The 18,547-nt window shown below is 51.3% G+C and overlaps 1 protein-coding gene across 2 annotated transcripts in view; it reads right to left on the reverse strand.

Annotated features, from left to right (window-relative positions):
* Positions 1-17,744, reverse strand: part of ST3GAL1 (ST3 beta-galactoside alpha-2,3-sialyltransferase 1) — a 104,273-nt gene extending 86,529 nt beyond the window's left edge. For both annotated transcript variants that reach the window (XM_010588514.3, XM_003408191.4), the window contains exon 1: positions 17,449-17,744. The gene's annotated coding sequence lies outside the window, so the exon portion shown is untranslated. The remainder of the gene's footprint in view (positions 1-17,448) is intronic.
* Between the last annotated feature and the right edge of the window lie 803 nt (positions 17,745-18,547).

The raw sequence follows: 18,547 nt of genomic DNA on the forward strand, positions 1-18,547 counted from the left end.
GATACACGGCCGGAAACTTCCTGGGTACACACGCATTAGAGGAAGACGCCATGATGTGGGGAGAACGTGGGTCCCAGCCCCCAGCTCACCGCTCCTCACCTAGCCACCGGGGGTCAAGTGGCCCTCTTCAGTGAGCCTCAGTTTTCTCAGATGGCAAATCTGGAGCACATCAATGACCTAGAAGCCCTGCTTGGAGGTTAGGTGAGTGCAGGATGTCCGGTACACGGCATTGCCTGGCAGAAGCTCAGAAAGCAGAGGGCAGAGCAGAGGGCAGACAGATGCCAGAAGTCACAAACGCCCACCCCGCAGCTGGGCTATAACAGGAGAGGCACAGCCCACAGTCCAGGCCCTCTTCCTGCTCCCTCTGTGTGCGCAAGGGCAGAGAGGTGGGCCCTTCAGGACACCCTGAGCTGCCCAAGTCAGGAGGAGCCCCAGAGTGAAAGCAGCCTTGGGCAGTGTGAAAGTGGGGCTGGCTTCTAGCCCTGGCTCTGCCGGCTCATGGGCTGAGGGTGTGGCACCAGTCTGAGCCACCTTCTTAGCTGTAAAATAAAGGCTGTGGTGTAGATGGTTCGAGCTCATCTACTAACCTAAAGGTTAAAGGTTGGTATCTCACTCACTCCGTGGCTCAGCGGAAGACTGTCCTGGTGATCTGCTTCCGTAAAGATCACAGCAGAGAAAACCCTGTGGAGCACTGCTCTACTCTGTAACACATGAGGTTGCCATGAGGCAGAATCCACTCAACAGCAATAAATTTAGTTTTTTGGTTTTGGGGATCCTAAGATCCCTTTCACATCTAAAATCTTAGGTGTGTCTCACCTGCCTCTGACATCTGGTGGCCACACTAGCTTCCTAAGCCCAGACAATTTACCTGGCTTTTACACCTCTGTTTTTACATTCGGAAAGCTCCAGACTGCCCTGCCCTACCACCTCCTCCAGGAAGTCTTCCCGAGTTAGAAGCTCTGTGTGAGGAGTTGCTTCCTAACCCACAGAGCTGGCCAGAGGTCAAAGGGCCACTGTGTGGGGCAGTGCTCCTCATCGCTGGGAGTGTTCAAGCCAGGGCATAATAAACACCTGGTGGAGTCACAGCCAAGGGAACTGCTACTTCAGGGGAGACTGAGTAAGACAGTTTCCAAATGTCAGTGACGACCAGGATGATGATGGTGACACCTCGCCCATCTATTTAGCAACCACTTACCAGTGTGTTCTCTGCACCCAGCACTGCTCTAAGCACTTTCCAAGTATTAACCCACTAAGTGCTCATTTGGTATCTGCCAGGAGGTGGGTACTGTTATGTTGTTACTGGGTGCCATCGAGTCAGTTCTGACTCATAGCGACCCCATGTGACAAAGTAGAACTGCCCCATGGAGTTTTCTTGGCTGTAATCTTTATGGAAGTAGATTGCCAGGTCTTTCTTCTGCAAGGCCGCTGAGTATGTTCAAACTGCCAACCTTTTGTTTAGCCATTTGCACCATCAGGACTCCTTAAAAAAAAAAAAAAAAAATCCATTACCGTAGAGTCAATTTTGACTCACAGAAACCCTACAGGACAGAACAGAGGGCTCCTTAGGTCCTGTTATACTCTACATTTTATAGATGAAGACACCGAGGCACAGAGAGGTCCAGTGACTTGCTCAGGGTCACACAGCTAGGAAGTGGCAGAGCCCTGATGGTTATTTAAATGAATCAACGAGTGGCTCATTGGATGAATAACTGGAAGAAGGCTGAACATGGGCACTGCTGAGGCTGTCTGCAAATGCTAAGATTTTACAGTTCTTTCCTGTTTCGCGCTACTTAAACGGGCGTCCTCTGCAACTTGCTGTCATTCACCTGCTCATCCAACCACCCCACTCTCGTAACCGTCATGCTTGTGACACCTTGGCTTATGTTCAGAGAAAAATAGAAACCTCCTTTACCCCATCCAAGGAGCAGGGTCCTTGATGGTGCAGTGGTATGCCGATATTCAAAATTGTCTCCCGGCTGCTAAGTGTTTTCTCTCTGCTTGCTTCCTTGGCATTGTATAGACATCAGTTTAACTTATAAAATCCTGTAGTTCATGGATGAGGCATCGATCGTCGGTGGGAGAGGGCTTGCCTTCCAGGTAAGAGACCTGGGTTTGATTCCCGGCCAAGGTACGCATGTGCAGCCACCACCCGTCTGCCAGGGGAGGCTTGCGTGTTACGATGATGCTGAACAGGTTTCAGTGGAGTTTCCAGACTAAAGATGTGCTAGGAAGGAAGGCCTGGTGATCTACTTCCAAAAACCAGCCAAAGAAAATCTTACGGATCGCAACAGTCTCATCCCAAACCAGGCTTGCGAATGGCGCAGGACCAGGCAGCGTTTCACTCCGCTGTGCAACGCGTCGGCATGAGTCAGAGGCTGACTGGCCCCGGCTAACAACAACAATATAGTTCATAGATCATGTCTGCTTAGCTCACTTTGTTCCATGTCATAAGCCAGAGACAGAAAAATAGCACCAGGCCTTATGCCTAAACCAACTCTTCAAACCTTTAGGAAAGGCGTACTTTTCATTTAAAGTTTCTATCAGGTGGTTGAAGGGAGCTCAGGCTTGCTGTCTGCCAAATCTCTGCCTTTCGTTTTAATTTCCTTTTTGCTCAAAAGACTGAATTTTAAAATTTAAGATTACGCTTTAGAAAGCTCCAGAAGAGCACCCCACAAAGACATTGTTGTTTGTGGCAGCTAATATGTTTCCCAAGCAACAGTCTTTATTCATCAATCTCTCCACCAGGTGGTAGGATTAACAGGGCTTTCAAGTAACAAGAACAGCAGACCTTTCTCTCCACTGCGAAGCTGTTATTAAAGGGAATTTTCCAACCCTGCAACAGTGACTTTTACTATTTGTTTTACTTTACGCAGGTGGTCCCAAGACACACCTATCTAGGGATTTGGGTAAATTTACATGCCCGATTACAAACTTTGTACTAACCCATCTGCTCCCAGTCCCGTCTCCAGCCCCCTGGTGGGTTCGCCATCCTTCCTCAATCCCCAGGCACCGTGGGGCTCTCTGAATTCAATTTATGTCCACAATCCAAAGGAGGAGTGATTACAATCAGCAATACAGAGTCAACATGCAGATCTAAAACTGAAGCCAGACTGTTGTTAGTTGCCATTGAATCAGCTCTGACTCATGGAAAGCCCGGGTTCAACAGAGCAAAACATTGCCTGGTCCTGCGCCATCCTCACAATCGGCAGGTTTGAGCCCATTGTTGCAGCCACTGTGTCAACCCATCTCATTGAGGGTTTCCCTCATTTTCATTGACCCTCTACTTTACCAAGTATGTTGCCCTTTTTTAGCGATCAGTCTTTCCTGATGACATCGCCAAAGTAAGTGAGACAAAGTCTCCCCATGCTCATTTCTAAGGAGCATTCTGGTTGTACTTCCACCAAGACATATTTGCTCGTTCTTCTGGCAGTCCGTGATATATTCAATACTCTTCGCCAACGCCACAGTTCAAAGGTGTCATTTCTCCTCCAACCTTCCTTTTTCACTGTCTGGCTTTCACACGCATACAAGGCAGCTGAAAGACCATGGCTTGAGTCAGGCGCACCTTAATTCTCAAAGTGACATCTTTGCTTTTTAACACTTTAAAGAGGTTTTTGCAATAGATTTGCCCAATGCAATCTGTCATTTCATTTCTTGACTGCTGCATCCGTGGGCATTGATCACTGAGTCAGGTAGAATGAAATCATTTACCATTTCACCCTCTTTGCCATTTATCATAATGTTGTTTATTGGTCTAGTTGTGAGGAGGCTACTAGAGCCACAGAACTAGCCCAAAGTGGTAAATCAGGGTGAAGGCTTTGAGCCTCAGCCTTTAGGAGGACAAGGGTGCTGGTATAAGACTTCAGAAGCAGCAACTGGAGAAAAAGTCAAGAATTACAGAATTTGGGGTCATCATCACTAGAAGACATGGGCCGGTGGGCCATGCTTCCATTCCGTACACTCCTCATGGGCTGGCCTTGGGGGTAGATACCCAATGTGACGTTTCATAGCTGAGCCTCTTAAGGAAGCTACCCCATCCCCCCACAGTCCCTACTGACCTAGAGAAATATAGGCAGGGATGGATTATCCAATTGGCAAGGTAAGTGCAGTGCCTACCTTGCTTACCAGATCACCTGTCGTGAACAATTTCACATTTTTTCACCACATCGAAGATTCGGCTTTTAGGTATGGCTGGCATCTGTCTCTCTCCCGACCCCACAGCACCTTCCTGCACAGTCAAAGCCTCTTTTCAAATTTACAATCCCTGACAAGGATGGAGTATCCAATAAGCCAGGTATGCACAGGCTGACTTGTGCTTACTTACAGTGATGTGAAATTGTTCACTACAGATTAGTAAGTAAGCACAAGTCAGCCCATGCATACCTCGCTTATTGGGTACTCCACCCCTGCATAGAGGATGACTCTGGGAACTACATATCATGGTATCTGAGATTTTGGGTTTTGGACACAAATGAAGCAATTACGAATCCCAGCTCTGCCACTTTCTAGCTATATAACCTTGGGCAAGTGACTTAACCTTTCTAAGCCTCAGTTTCCACATCTGTAAAACGGGATTAGGAAAAACAGCAAAAACACCAACTCTGCAGGGCTATTGTAAAGACTAGGATTAAAGGGATGAGAAATTTGAATGCACACCTGGCCTAGCTCAGAGGAGGTGCTGATGGTAGGACCTGGGCAGACACCAGCACAGAGACACTGATCGTGCACACTCCACAGTTCATCTCTGGAGGTTTTCTGGAAAATCCATGAATTATTTTCCTTGAAACCCTCCTGAGGGATAGACTGTTCAGAGTGACAGCTTTGCTCACTGCCAGTTAATCAGTTAACCCCCAGAAAACACAGCAGCAAGATTCACAGTTCCCACATCCAGTTTAACTGGCAGAACATAGTTTATAAAGAAAATGTTCTGCATTTTACTTTGGTGAGTAGCGTCTGGGGCTAATGGACCACAAGTACCACAGCCTCCACCAGACTGAGTCTGGCACAACTAGATGGTGCCCAGCTACCACCACTGACTGCTCTGACAGGGATCACAATACGGGGTCCCAGACAGAGCTGGAGAAAAGTGCAGAACAAAATTCTAACTCACCAAAAAAGGCCAAACTTACTGGCCTGACAGAGACTGGAGAAACCCTGAGAGTATGGGCCCTGGACACCCTTTTAGCTCAGTAATGAAATCACTCCTGAGGTTCACTCTTCAGCCAAAGATTAGATAGTCCTGTAAAACAAAATGAGACTAAAGGGGTATGCCAGCCCAGGGGCAAGGACGGAACAGGAGAGCTGTAAATAGGGAACCCAAGGTTGATAAGGGAGAGTGTTGACGTGTGGTGAGGTTGTTAACCAATTTCATAAAACAATGTGTACTGTTGTGAGATTGTTAACCAATGTCATAAAGCAATATGTGTATTAACTGTTTAATGATAAGCCAGCTTGTTCTGTAAACCTTCATCTAAAGTACAATAAAATAAAAAAAAAAATTAAAAACAGAGAAAAAGATTCACGGTTCCCGGACTATTTGTAGCTTTTTTCTCCCTCCTCCTCTGTCCCATAAATCCTATTGATGTCGTTGTTCCCTGAGTTTGACTCTGTCTGCTAGGTGACTCCCCCTTCCAAGTGAGAAAGCAATTTACACACAAAATAACTAAAAAAAAAAAAACAACAGCAGGCACATTAACTAAATGTCTCTGAGCTATCTGTCAACAGGTCGTTTGTGGAGATTCCACTGTGATCTTGCATACCTGGGTCTCATTATCAGAACCTGGGTGCCTTGGTCCTCGGCTACCTTACCTTGGCCCCTCCACTGAGTCTCAGCTGTGGTGGCTAAGCTCTTTGGCAACTTAATGCTAACAACTATTGTGATCAGTAGTTGTGGTGGTTATTATCATTACGATAAAGGTTTGGCTCCATAAGCTGGAAGAAATACAGCCAGAATGCTCCTTAGAAGCAAGGACGGCAAGACTACATCTCACATACTCTGGACAAGTTATCGGGGGGACCAGTCCCTGGAGAAATACATCGTGCCGGGTAAAGTAGAGGGTCAGTGAAAAACAGGAAGATCCTCAGCGAGATGGATTGTCACAGCAGCTGCAACGATGGGCTCAATCATAACAATGATTGTGAGGATGGTGCAGGACCCGGCAGTGTTTCGTTCTGTTATATACGTGGGGTCACTCTTAGTCGGAGCCAACTTGATGGCACCTGACAACAACAACAACCATAAGTGAACTCCGGGATCTAAGTAGGATCTGAGGCTGACATTTATGTTTCTTTGCCACTGTTCTCAGGGCCAGCCAAGTGGACAGTAAGAGAGAATGGGGGAAGGTGGAGAGAGAAGTGTATTGGGATGAATGGAGGTGTTCAACCAGGGTTCCAAAAACAAAAAACCAAACCAGTCGCCATCAAGTCAATTCCAACCCACAGCAACCCCATGTGTCAGAGTACAACTGTGCTGCATAGGGTTTTCATGGTTGTGACCTTTCCAAAGCAGATGGCCAGGCCTTTATTCCAAGGCACCTCTGGGTGAGTTCAAACCACCAACCTTTCCATAACTAGCCCAGTACTTAACTTTTTATATCAGCCAGGGCTCCATCAACTGGGGTTAGAGGTCTGGATTACTGCTCCTCAGCCACATGGCCTGGTGTTGACCAGGTCCCTTTCCTAAGCCTCAGTTTCTTCATCTGTACAGTTCAGGGTGGGAAGGGTGGAGGGGGCCCTGAAAGGGTGAGTAAAGGAAGATATGCAACAAGGCTACAGGCTATTCCTTTCCCAGTAGTTACCCCCAGCTGCGCTAACTTGTGACCTTCACTAAGGCCTTGTGACCTTCACTAAGCCACTTTGCCCCATGGGTCTGCATCTTCATCTACAAAGGGGAAGAAGTCTGATCCCCTCCAGGAAGCAGAATCCTTCGAGTGAGGGCCAAGTAGGGTCACGACTGTGGATGTGAACGGCCCTGAGTGCTGAGGTCCTTGATTTAGCGCTCAGGCCCCGGGAGAGCCCTGCAGTTATTACGGCGGCAATACACACGACAGGGAGGCAGGAGAGTGGAGGCCTTTACCACTTGGCCAAACAACTTCAGAGGATTTATTTTGGGCTCCAGTCTAGTCTTCCAAGGAAAGAGCATTTTTTTGTCTCTCTTTTCTTTCCACTGAGCCTTTTATTTCTGAAAAGGTAAATGCCCAATTAGATGGATTTTGTCTTTCACGTGGAGTTGTTTTAAGCTTTTTGAGCAAGAAACGAGAGTTTGGAGCCGTTCCAAGCTCTCAGTTAGAGAAGTAGCTGGGTTTGCTTTGGTTTTTTCGGTTGGGTTTTTCACAAGTGCTCCTGCTGAGTAAAAATGCGAGAGGGGACTTTTGCGCCGCCCCAATCTACTAGTTCAATGTGGACTCAAATGGGTTTTTTTTCTTTTTTAATGTAGTAAAATCTACTACAAGGCTATCTATTTGGGCTTAAGTTTTTGTTTTTTTTTAAGTGTCTGGTAAAATTTAAAGAAATGACTTTCTTTGCACACCCAAATGTGGACTTTCCAAAAATCATTTGTAACTCTTTCTAATTCTGCCAAATAATTTAGAACTAATGCTCTTTTCTTCTCAACTTCTCTGAATTATTTTAAGTGATTTTTAACTCGTATTTTATGTTCCCTCAAGGGCTCCAGAATCATACCTCGTTAAATAGATTCCATTTATTGTAGAGAAGGAATCAGTCAATGTATTTGCAGAAGTATACACACACACACACACACACACACGTACACATATATGTGCAGCCCTGGTGGTGCAGTGCTTAAGAGTTCGGCTGCTAACCAAAAGGTCAGCAGTTCGAATCCTCCAGCCGCTCCTTGGAAACCCTATGGGGCAGTTCTACCCTGTCCTATAGGATCGCTAGGAGTGGGAATCAGCTGGACGGCAACGGGTTTGGGTTTTAGAATAATATCTTACACCTGGTGCTTTTATTTTACTAGGGGCGATGGAGCACAATGGGTTAAATCCTGGGCTCTGTCAGGGTTTCTGGCTTCCACTCCTGGTTCTTCCATCACCTGTGTGACCTTAGGCAAGGGTGACAGCATGGCTGTGCCACAGGTCCCTCACCTTCCAATTGGAAATCCTGAGATATCTCCCTCGTGGCTGTTACAGAATCAAAGGAGAGGGCGGGTGTATGCATGATTGCCTCCATCCACCCTCCAGATCCGCTTGAAGTCCGTCTCCTCCCTGCCTTGTTCTCAGGAGGTGGTACCAATGAGCCCAGGGCTCAGTCCTTGCTGGCACTGGGGTTATGGAGGGCAGCGGGAAGAGAACAAGGTGGTAGCATTTATCCTCCTGGCTCCTTCCCTGCCAGTTGGCCCCACTCAGCTCCTATTGCTACACTCTCCAGGTTTCTCTACCCGATCCCTCCTTTGCCTCTCCTCTGCTTCCCACCCCTCCTTTACCTCCCCTCCCCTCTTCCCTCTTCCAGGGTGGTAACTGGGCCCAGGTCCTGCAGCATCCTTGCTGGTTTCCCACCTCTGTAACTACTCCCTTAATTAAACTGTCCACTCAACTTGAGCGTGATATGTTTTTGCTGAGATCCAGAAGGATACAACATCTAAGATGCTTGACACGGTCCTTGGCACACGCCAAACCCTATAAGAAGAAGATATTACTAAAACTGTTACAATAAGGCATGTTCTGATGATGCCTCACCTTGTGGGTCCTACAACTGTCCTGTGACAGAGGCCGAGTGGGGATTAACAGCGCCACCTCCAGGACAGGAAGGCACTAAGATTAAACCACTCACCCAGGGCCCCTCCCAGGAACAAGTGTGATGGGACCGGGACCAGGACCCAGGAGTTCTGAGTCCTAGGCCAGTGGTTTCCCTGCCTGGGTTCCTCTGCCTCTCCAGGGTACTTCCTGACGCCAGAGCCCTCTCTCTAGAAGGTCATTGTGTGGATTGAATAATGTCCCCCAAAAATGTGTGTGCCAGTTTGAGCTTTCCACTGGAGCTGATGCCCTGAATTTAGACTTCTAGCCTACTAGACTCTGAGAATATAACTTTCTGTTTGTTGAAGCTATCCACTTGTGGTATTTCTGTTATAACAGCACTAGATGACCAAGACAGTTGTCCAAGGTGTTAACCACAATGTACTGAATCCTTAGGCACCTTCGACTTTGACACGTATCTCACCCCTGCTGACTACCCAAGCTACACGCAATGGGCTCTACCGAGCAGACAAAGGCTCATGGCACTAAGCACCCTCCACCAGCCCCCTCCCTAGATGTCCCTGCTCCTTCCAAGGCCACAACTCTGGCAAATTGGTCATTCTCAGTGTCACAGCCCAGGGAAAAAGAAACTCTGAAGGTTTTATAGAATCCATAGGAACAAGGCAACCACGCTACTCCAACACTGTCACTCCACTTTGCTCCTTCCAGGGGTGTAACTCACGAACCACGTTAACGTTGAAACCAGCTTTGTATTTTAAGTGTTTTCTGTAAGCTTTCCAGAACTTTCCACCTTCAGCCAACTCTTTCATTTCCCACATGTCCTGTTCTGATGCTGTGTCCCATGCAAGCACCTCCTCTTACGACCTGCTCGCATAGACTCTTAGCTGGAATACTGAGAGGCTGCAGGAGCTAGGCCCCATGCCAGGTGCTCCCAGGGGGCTCTCCTCTAGTCCTCACACTGGCCCTGAGTCACAGCAGATAATTGCCTCACAGCATCTCAAACCTGGCTCGTGGAGGCAAAGGGGCTTGCTGGAACTCACACAGCAACACGATGGCAGCGACCTCCGGCAAACTTGACCTACTTTCTCCAGCACACCACCTGCCATGCTTTTTGACCTCCTCCTGAATCAGCTATTGAAATCTGAGATCAATTACTGTTGTGGATAGTTGCCGTCAAGTTGTGTAAAAATGGCGTGGTGGCAGAGTCTGGTCTGCTCTAACTTCACAAAGCAGAGGAGAACCAAGATCAACAGCCCCAGGCTGACTGCTATGAGATGGAGGTCAGACCTATCTCCTCTTGCCAGTCCTTTATACCAATTCTGACACCAAACATCTCTCCACGGCACTCTCTACTTCTCTGCTAGGTTTGAGAATTTGTTGCAATGGCCACAGAATTCACAGACAATACTTACAGTTATACTTATAATATTAGGGAAGTAACAGGTTACGGCTCGGGTTCGGGGATGCTCAGGACACAGCTCTCCATCAGGACAGCTTCTTCTCAGCTGTGCCCACGGGCAGGCCTCTCTCTGGCCCTTGGCCTCCGCCCTGGTGGGGCAAGTGTTACAAAACTCTTAGCTCTACCAGTAAGTGTCCCAAGGCACCCCACTCTGCCCGTAAGCCTCATCCCGAAATTGCTCAGCTTTCTTGCTCTGTGGGTCGGCAAACCTAGCCCCACCAAGTGCCCGGAAACCCCCTATTCTGCCAGCAAACCTCCTGCCCAAAAGTACTCAGCTTTTTCGCTCTGTGGACCCAGGAGCCCAACGCTGCCTCTGCTGCCACCACTTCTCTGCCGCCACTTCCCATCATCTCCAGTGTTACTGCTCTCTCTCTGTCTCCTGGTTCCAGGAACTTCTCATCGCAGGATTCCCGAGTCCAAAGGACGCATTCCACTCCTGCCTCCTCTTTCTTGGTGGTGGTGAGGTACTCTCGTTCCCACTTCTGGGATGACTCAGTTTAAGCCTAGTTGGATGGCAAAACTGACCAATCTCTTCATTAGGTTTCCATATACCTTATTTGGAGCCCTGGTGGCATGGTGGTTAAGAGCTCTGGCAAGCTATGGCTGCTAACCAAAAGGCTGGCAGTTTGAATCTACCAGCCGCTCCTTGGAAACCCTATGAGGCAGTTCTACTCTGTCCTATAGGGTTGCTGTGGGTCAGAAGTGACTCAACAGCAGTGTTTTTTTTTTGTTGTTGTTGTTGTTATCTATACCCTGTTTGCACGGTCCCGCGCTGAAATGGGTGCCATGAACTTTATTTGCATTCTTAGCAAGCTATCCAATCCCCTTTGTGGGCCACAATTACTTCATTTGTATAGTCCTACCCAATCACTCGAAGCCTCGGTGGCTCAGTGGTTGGGAGCTCAGCTGCTAAAGACAAGGTTGGCGGTTTGAATCCACCAGCTGCTCCTTGGAAACCCTGCGGGGCAGTTCTACCCTGTCCTGTAGCGCTCACTGCTACGAGTTGGAAGAGATTCAATAGCAATGGGTTTGGTTTGATTTGGTTTTGGTACTCAATCACTTGGGTGAGCGTTAAAAGACCATGGTGAGAAGGGCCGTCTAAAAGCAACCCATTGCACTGCAAGTTGGTTCAGATCCCTGGTGACTGCATGTGTAGAGTAGAGCTGTGCGCCACAGGATTTTCAAGGTCGTGTGACCTTTTGGAAGCAGATCGCCAGATCTTTCTTCTGAAGCAGCTCTGGGTGGGTTCGAACTGACAACCTTTTGGCTAGTAGTCACGTGCTTAACCATAAAGACAAAGTATTAAAGTTAAGCATTAAATTTCATTTTTAAAGCAAAAGCAAAGCAGCGAGTCTCTCTGTTACACACAGCTGTCCTGAGGCTCCTAACCCTTGGAGGGTCACAGAGTTGAGGGACCTGCACTGTGCCTGGGCCACCAGGTTAATCCCACATAAACAAACTAGAGATTGGGACACACTGAAGGAACAGGGGGCAAAGCACTGACACCCTAAAAGTCCTAGTTCCTCACCTCTTCAGAACCACACAGTACGGATTTACGGCCAATCTTTTATTTTATTTTTCTTGCACACACAGATTGAAAGCCACTTCGATTAGCTATCAGTTCTAGGCATTCAAGAACACACCTCTGCTCTCCTGCAATCTGACTTATATTCAGACGAATGCCCGAAGTTGCTCAAGTTTTGTCTCCGTGAATTCATCCCTGGGTTCCTCAAGGCAGAGGAAGCCAATCCCTTCTCTGTTCCAATCCTACTCATGCATATTTCTATTCTCGTACAAACCGTACTGCAGTGTAACTCTGTGTCCCATGTACCCCACCACCACCCCAGCACTGGGACCTCTGCAAGGGCAAGAAGAAAGGGTCACATCCTCTTCCATCTCTCTATCTCCAGCAACTTGCATGGTGCTTAGAATGTTACAGAATCCACTGATATCAAGTCACTTCCGGCTCATGGTGACCCCACGTGTTACAGCGTACAGCGGCTCCATAGGGTGGTCTTGACTGTAATCTTTATGGAAGCAGATCACCAGGCCTTTCTTCCCCAGCACTGCTGGGTGGGTTTGAACCACCAACCTTTTAGTTAGTAGCCACCTAATAAATGTTGATTCAGCTGAAACCAAGACAATCCAACCAGCAAAACAAGCAATAAAATCCCCAACATTCCCAAGGCTGTGTTGGCTTTTTAATAAGGCAACAGAGACTTAAGCGTATAGACAAGTGTGTGAGTCTGGGGAAGGGGGTGCACAGAGGGTTAACTCATCTGGAGTTGATGAGCTCAGTGGTCTAGCCAGCTTGCCACCAACAGTCCCTAGGACTTCCCCTCTGAGCCTCAGCATTTGTGCTTTTCGAGCAAAATGCTCTCTAAGGTCATTTTCAACTCCGAGATGAGGAACAAGGCCAGCCCTTTTGAGGCGACCGTAGTTCCTGTTTATAAGGTGCATCATTTGTTAGTTTCCACAGATGCAGCCTCAGCTCTAACAGGTTTCAGACCCCAGGGCCTGAAACTTCTAGGCCATCTCTGAATGCCCATTGCTGAGAGTTGCTGGAGAACGCCTTAGGCCAGTTGAGTGTGGGCTCTGCAAGGCCCTGGCACACTCTTTGGGTGAGAGTGGAGACACCCTTGGCATAGGGTGGGAACAGCATAGTCTTCCCGGGTCAGGGATATCTGTCCTTCACGGAGGGTCTGAGGGCAGAGCAGGAGCAAAAGTAAGTGAGGTGGGGGCTATCTTACAAAAGAAAGGCTTTATAACCCAAGACGATTGTCAGCAGGACTCTATGCCTCTCATTTTTCAGAGAGGGAAACTGAGACCTAGAGCCCAAAGACTTGGAGTGCCAAGTTGCAAAGCAATGGAGCCTTGGCACCAGGGCTAGACGGAAGCTCCCTCTGGTGCACAGGTCTGAGCTTCTCCAGCAGGAGCGAGCTCTCAGGCTCCAGCTCTGTGGAACATGCCCTGAAAGTCCCACCACAGGTCCACAACAGAACACAGTTGTTTGAAGTCCCTGGGTGGTGCAAATGGTTAAGTGCTTGGCCATTAATCAAAAGGTTGGTAGTTTGAATCCACCCAGAGGTGCCTCGGCATAAAGGCCTGGTCATCTACTTTCCACAAGATTGTTGTTATTATTAGTCCGTTCTGAATCATAGCAATCCTATATACAACAGAACAAAATGCTAACCAGTCCTGCACCATCCTTACTGGTCCCTCCTGACAACATGTTCAAAGTATGTGAGACGAAGCCTCGACATCCTCGCTTCCAAGGAGCATTCTGGCTGTACTTGTTCCAAGACAGATTGCACAAGATTACAACCACTGCGAGCCCTACAGAGCACAGCTCTACTATAACACACGTGGTGTTGCCGTAAATCAGAACTGACTCAACAGCAAAAAAAAAAGAAAATTTTTTTTTTTTTTAATGTAACGCTTATTCTAGAATTCTCTGTGACTAGACCAGCTCTTCCATCGGTCTGTGGAATGTGTGTGTGTGGAGCTGACTGGAAAGCAGTGTAAGGACAAGATGAATGGTGGATTTTATTTTTCTATTCCTTGGTTGCTTTTTGTGGTTTGGGAGGGGGCCTGAGGTGCGGGTTAAGGTTAAGACTCCACCAAGCAAAGCCCTGTCCAAATACAAAGCCTCTGAGTCAGCAGCCTTCTACCCAGGAACTGACTCAAGCAAGGTTAACTGACCAGGAGGTCCAAAAAGTCACACATCCCAGAGGCCCAGTCCTGGGGGCTGCCTGAAACTTGCCTACAGTGTAGTGTCCTGGCGTGGAGGGCTGATTGGTGGAGAAAGGAAACAGAGACCAACCCAACCAGAGCACCACTGCACCCCAGATCCAGGACCTCAACAGATCCCTCACTGCCCTATCCATAGAGGGACCCACCCCACCATACCTCGGGGACAGGGCTCCTTTATCAGCAAGAGCCAATTCTGTGATGGTCCCAGACTTCAAGAGGGGTGCTAGTGAGCCAGGCCAAAGACATGCCCAGCCTGAGCCTCCCAGCGGAACACAGCGCCGGGTACAGTTACCAAGAAGGTTATGGCTTCTGTTTGCTGGTGCAGAGCTGTTGCAGAAGGGCAGATCCACACCCCTGCCATCGCTTCTGGCAACACTTCGTGTTTTTTTCCCTGGGGTTGGGGCAGGGCATGCTCCAGCCAGTGAGGTGAGGCGAGGACTAGCTCAGGCCCGGGCCCTGCTTGCCCAACAGTACAAACTGGACAGCTAATATGGATCCAGCAAAATGAGGGACAGCAAGCTCCCGAGCTTGTGGGATTGGTAAAAGGCGACCCTTTCATTTATTTATTCAGTAAAACTGTATGATGGAACTCCTTTCCCCAGCCCTTGAAGCTAAGATACATCTTATCTCTTCAATACATATATATAGATTTTTTTATATATCTACACATATGTACACACACACCCCAATCTATCTCATGTGTCTGAATGTGTGTATATATATCCACATATATAAACATATACACACTTATGTGTAAATGCATATTATATGTAATCTTTATGCATTGTATTTTTGAGGTACTAAGAGTCCGAATCCACTCGACGGCGCTGGTTTTTTGTTTTTTTTTTTAAGAATGACTCTGGTCCCTGGGTGGTGCGAACAGTTAACACACTCTCAGCTGTTAACCAAAATGTCAGAAGTTCAAATCCACCCAGAGGCACTTCAGAAGAAAGTCTGGTGCTCTACTTTCAGAAAACCAGCCACTGAAAACCCTAGGGGCACAGTTCTACCTTGACACACCTGGGATCCGCCGTGAGTCGGGGATCGGCTCCGCGGCAACTGTTAACTGGCTAGAATGATCCCATTTTACAGATATGGAGGCGAGGCTCTGAGTGGTTAAGTCTCACGCCCAAAGCCAGAGGGAGACAGGTTAGAGACAGTAAAGTCCCCACCCTGCACCCAGATCTGAGCAGGTGCAGGAGGCACAGAAGATTGAACTCCGGATGGTCTTTTCAGCCATCCGCGGGATTTCAGAAAATGGCCGGCAGTGTAGGAGCAGAAAGAGGGGTGCAGGGATGTGCAGCCAGGGGTCCCAGGCACCCTGTCGCTGGTGCCCCTTTCCCAGCTTTGAGCCCAGTGGCAGTTCCCGTAGGTGCCAGCAGGGGGCAGTGCACCTCGTCTTTTCCTAGGCTCAGGACGCTCTCAGGCAGCTCCGGAGGGGAAAACCAGGGGCTCTGCCTACAGCTTCCAGGAACAAGCCTAGCTTAGAGCTGGGCACGTAGTAGGTGCTCAACGCATGTCTAGAAGCCAAAAAGGCTTCACTGGGCAGATAAATGTGAATTCAACAGTAGAACTAGGCACAGGAAGTGGAGAAGAGGATGACCTGGATAGTCAATGCCTTCAGTCACATGGGCCTTTACTACAAACACAGCTTAAAAAAAAAAAAAAAAAAGCGCCTACTAAATCCTAGGCTGAGGAGCCCCGGTGGCGCAGTGCTTAAGCGCTTGGAAGCTAACCGAAAGGTAGGCAGTTCGAATTCATCGGCAGCTCAGCAGGAGAAAGATGTGGCAGTCAGCTTCCATAAAGATTTATGGCTTTGGAAACCCTATGGGGCAGTTCTACTCTGCCCTGTAGGGTCGCTATGAGTCAGCAGCGGGTGAGTGCTGGGAGCGGTGTCGACCTCTGGACACACTAGCTCCCCCGCATCTCCTTCCCCCGGGGCGAGCACACAGGCACACGGACACACATTCAGCAGCGGGTGGGAGTGGGGGGACTTGCTGTCTCCCTGGGGAACCATCTCGGCCAAAACGCGGGCGTGGGGACCCGAGAGAGATGAGTCGGGAGAGGCGAGGGGGGACCTGGAGGATGGCACTTGAAAGCGGGCCAGATGCCTGAAGTGCGGACGCGGCGAGGAGGTCATGCCCTCAGGGTCCTGGCTGTCTCCCACTGCGGGACACTCCAAGCCAGAGAGAAGCAGTGACCACCCCAACCCTCGCTCACTCGTGTTTTCAAGGAGTGCACACGTCCTGTCTCCCAGAGCCCCCCCGCCTCCACACGTCAGAGGCGCCAACTGGGACCCTCGGGTAGGAGGGAGGAGAGACTCAGGGGTCCAGGCAATGAAGAGAGCCCAGATGATTGAGACATGGGAGGGCCTGACAGTAGGGCAGGGCTAAGCGCGCCCGGACCTATCTGTGCCTGGCCAAGGCTAAGCCTCAGCCCCTTCTCAAGTTCAGCCCGCTTCCTCGGGCAAGGTCACGCTCACACACTCAGGCAGAGTGAAGCCAGGAGCTCAAAGTTACACCACGGTTCCGGTTCCGAATCTGGCCTTGCCCAGTCCCAGCGCCCTGCCCCAGTGTCCCCGCTCTCCCCTACCTCTGTGCTCTCCCAGAGGGGACAGCCCCTGCCCGGCTCAGGTCACATATCCAAGACGCAGACGAGTTGCTAACTTGTGTCAGATTATTTCGCCACAGCTGCGGTGCCTAACAGGGTTGGGGCAGACTCGGAGTTTCGAGTTGCCACCAGCACGACCCCTGCCGTGCTCCCCTTGGACTCCTCAAGAGCCCCACACTGTCCACCACGTTGCGTCCGGGTGCCCGGTCCAGGGCGCCAACTTCTCCCCGGACCCAGAGCGGCGCTGGCTGGAGGCGTCCTGGAGGCGGAATGCCACCTCCCCGGTCTGCGCCTGCTCGCAGCGGATTTGGAACCTCGATTCGGATTCCATCCCACGGCCGCTCCCCAGTATCACCGGCGGCCTCGGGGCGCCTCCGCGGCGTCCGGGCACCGAATCCCCGCTCCTCGAAGTGAGCCCGAGCCCCGACGCCGCGCGGGGTCTCCTCCCCGGATGGCCCCCTTGGCGGCTCCTGCCTCCCGCGGCTCCGACCCAAGAGATCCCAGCCCGGGGCCCGGTGCAGTGTCACAGGGGCCACCCCAGGGACTGCTGCCCCGATGAAGCACAGGCTCCCCGTTGTGCTCCTGGCACCTTCTCCAGTAAGCACTGAACCCCTGAACCCAAGCCTAGTCTCTGAGCCCGTTCCTCTCCCAAAGACTCCGGTGGTCGCCGCGGCTAAGGCGGGGGTCTCCCTACGAGTGGCTTTCTCCTGGCATCTGGTGTCAGGGTCATCAGTCCCGCTTCCAGGAGCACACCCTCCCAGTCCCTTCCCCACCACTTCTGTTCCTGGGTTGGGGCAATCACCCCTCCACTCGTAGAACACGCAGGGGACTGCCCGAGACCCAACTCTGGCGGACGCAACCCCCGCGCACCCCGGGTACCCCGCACCAGGCTCGACTCGAGCCCTTACTCACCACGGTGGGAGACACGCTGGAGTTTCCTGGGCTTTGGGGAGGAGAGATTCGGAGAATAAAAAGGGGGTGTCCCGCACACGCGCCCCCTTCCCAGCTCACAGCGCCTCTTCCTCCTCTTCCTCTTCCTCTCCGTCCTCCTCTTCCTCCTCCCTCTGCTCTCCAGCTCTTTGTCTTTGCAAAGTGTCGAAACTGTCTGGCATAGTGGGGCTCCGGCGGCGGAGACCAGGGCAGGGGACACGCGGGGCGGGAGGAGGCGGGGAGCGGCCTCGGGAGCACCGTCCCCCTGGTGTAGAGGGAGGGAGGGCGGGGCTGCGGGCCGGGCAGGGCGCGCCCGAGCTGGGCCGAACCTCCCGCGCGGGCCCTCCTCTTCCTCCGCCCAGCGCCCGCCCCTGGGCCAGCGCCCTCAGCCGGCCCCCCTGCGCCCTGGCTCAGCTCGGCTTTCCGGGTTCAGCTCGGTTTTCCGGGCTCCGGCTTCCTGCGAGCGGAGTATAGCGCAGCCGAGCCACGTGGACCGCGGCCGCTTGGCGCAGGCCAGGCTGGGGAGGCCGGAGGCGGCGGTGGCGGCGCCGGGACCGACCGCTGCCGCGAAAGGAGCTCTGCGGGGACAGCTCCGCCGCTCCCCGCGCCGACAGCTCCTCGGCTCCCCGCGCCGGGACAGCCGCCGCAGCCCAGCAGGGCTGGGAAGAGCAGCCAGGTGGCCCGGAGGCTCGGGGGGTCAGTCCCGGGGACGAGGGACTAGCGCGCAGCGAGAGGACGAGACGGTGCCCAGAGAGCCCGAGTCGCGTCCACGGGGGCGACAAGGGGCTGATTCCTCCTGCCGGCGACCGGGCAGAGCCACCGACTTCCTCTAAGGGCGCGGGACTCGAGGTGGGATTTGGGGAGGATGAGGGAGGAGCGCAGCGGGGCTGGGGTGCCGCTGAGGACAGGCGGGGGCCCGCGCGCCTCGCGGTTCAGAGCCTCAGAGCCGGCACCGCGGCCCGGCCCCCACCCAGGCCCGCCCGCCGCTGCTGGTTTTTTCCTTCCAGGTGCAGAGGCTGCAGCGCGGTCCAGGAGCAGAGGCTGGCGCCCAGGCCAGCCCCGCGGAAGCCTGGGGCTAGGG

The sequence above is a fragment of the Loxodonta africana genome, chromosome 14, assembly GCF_030014295.1.
Source record: "Loxodonta africana isolate mLoxAfr1 chromosome 14, mLoxAfr1.hap2, whole genome shotgun sequence".
NCBI lineage: Eukaryota > Metazoa > Chordata > Mammalia > Proboscidea > Elephantidae > Loxodonta > Loxodonta africana.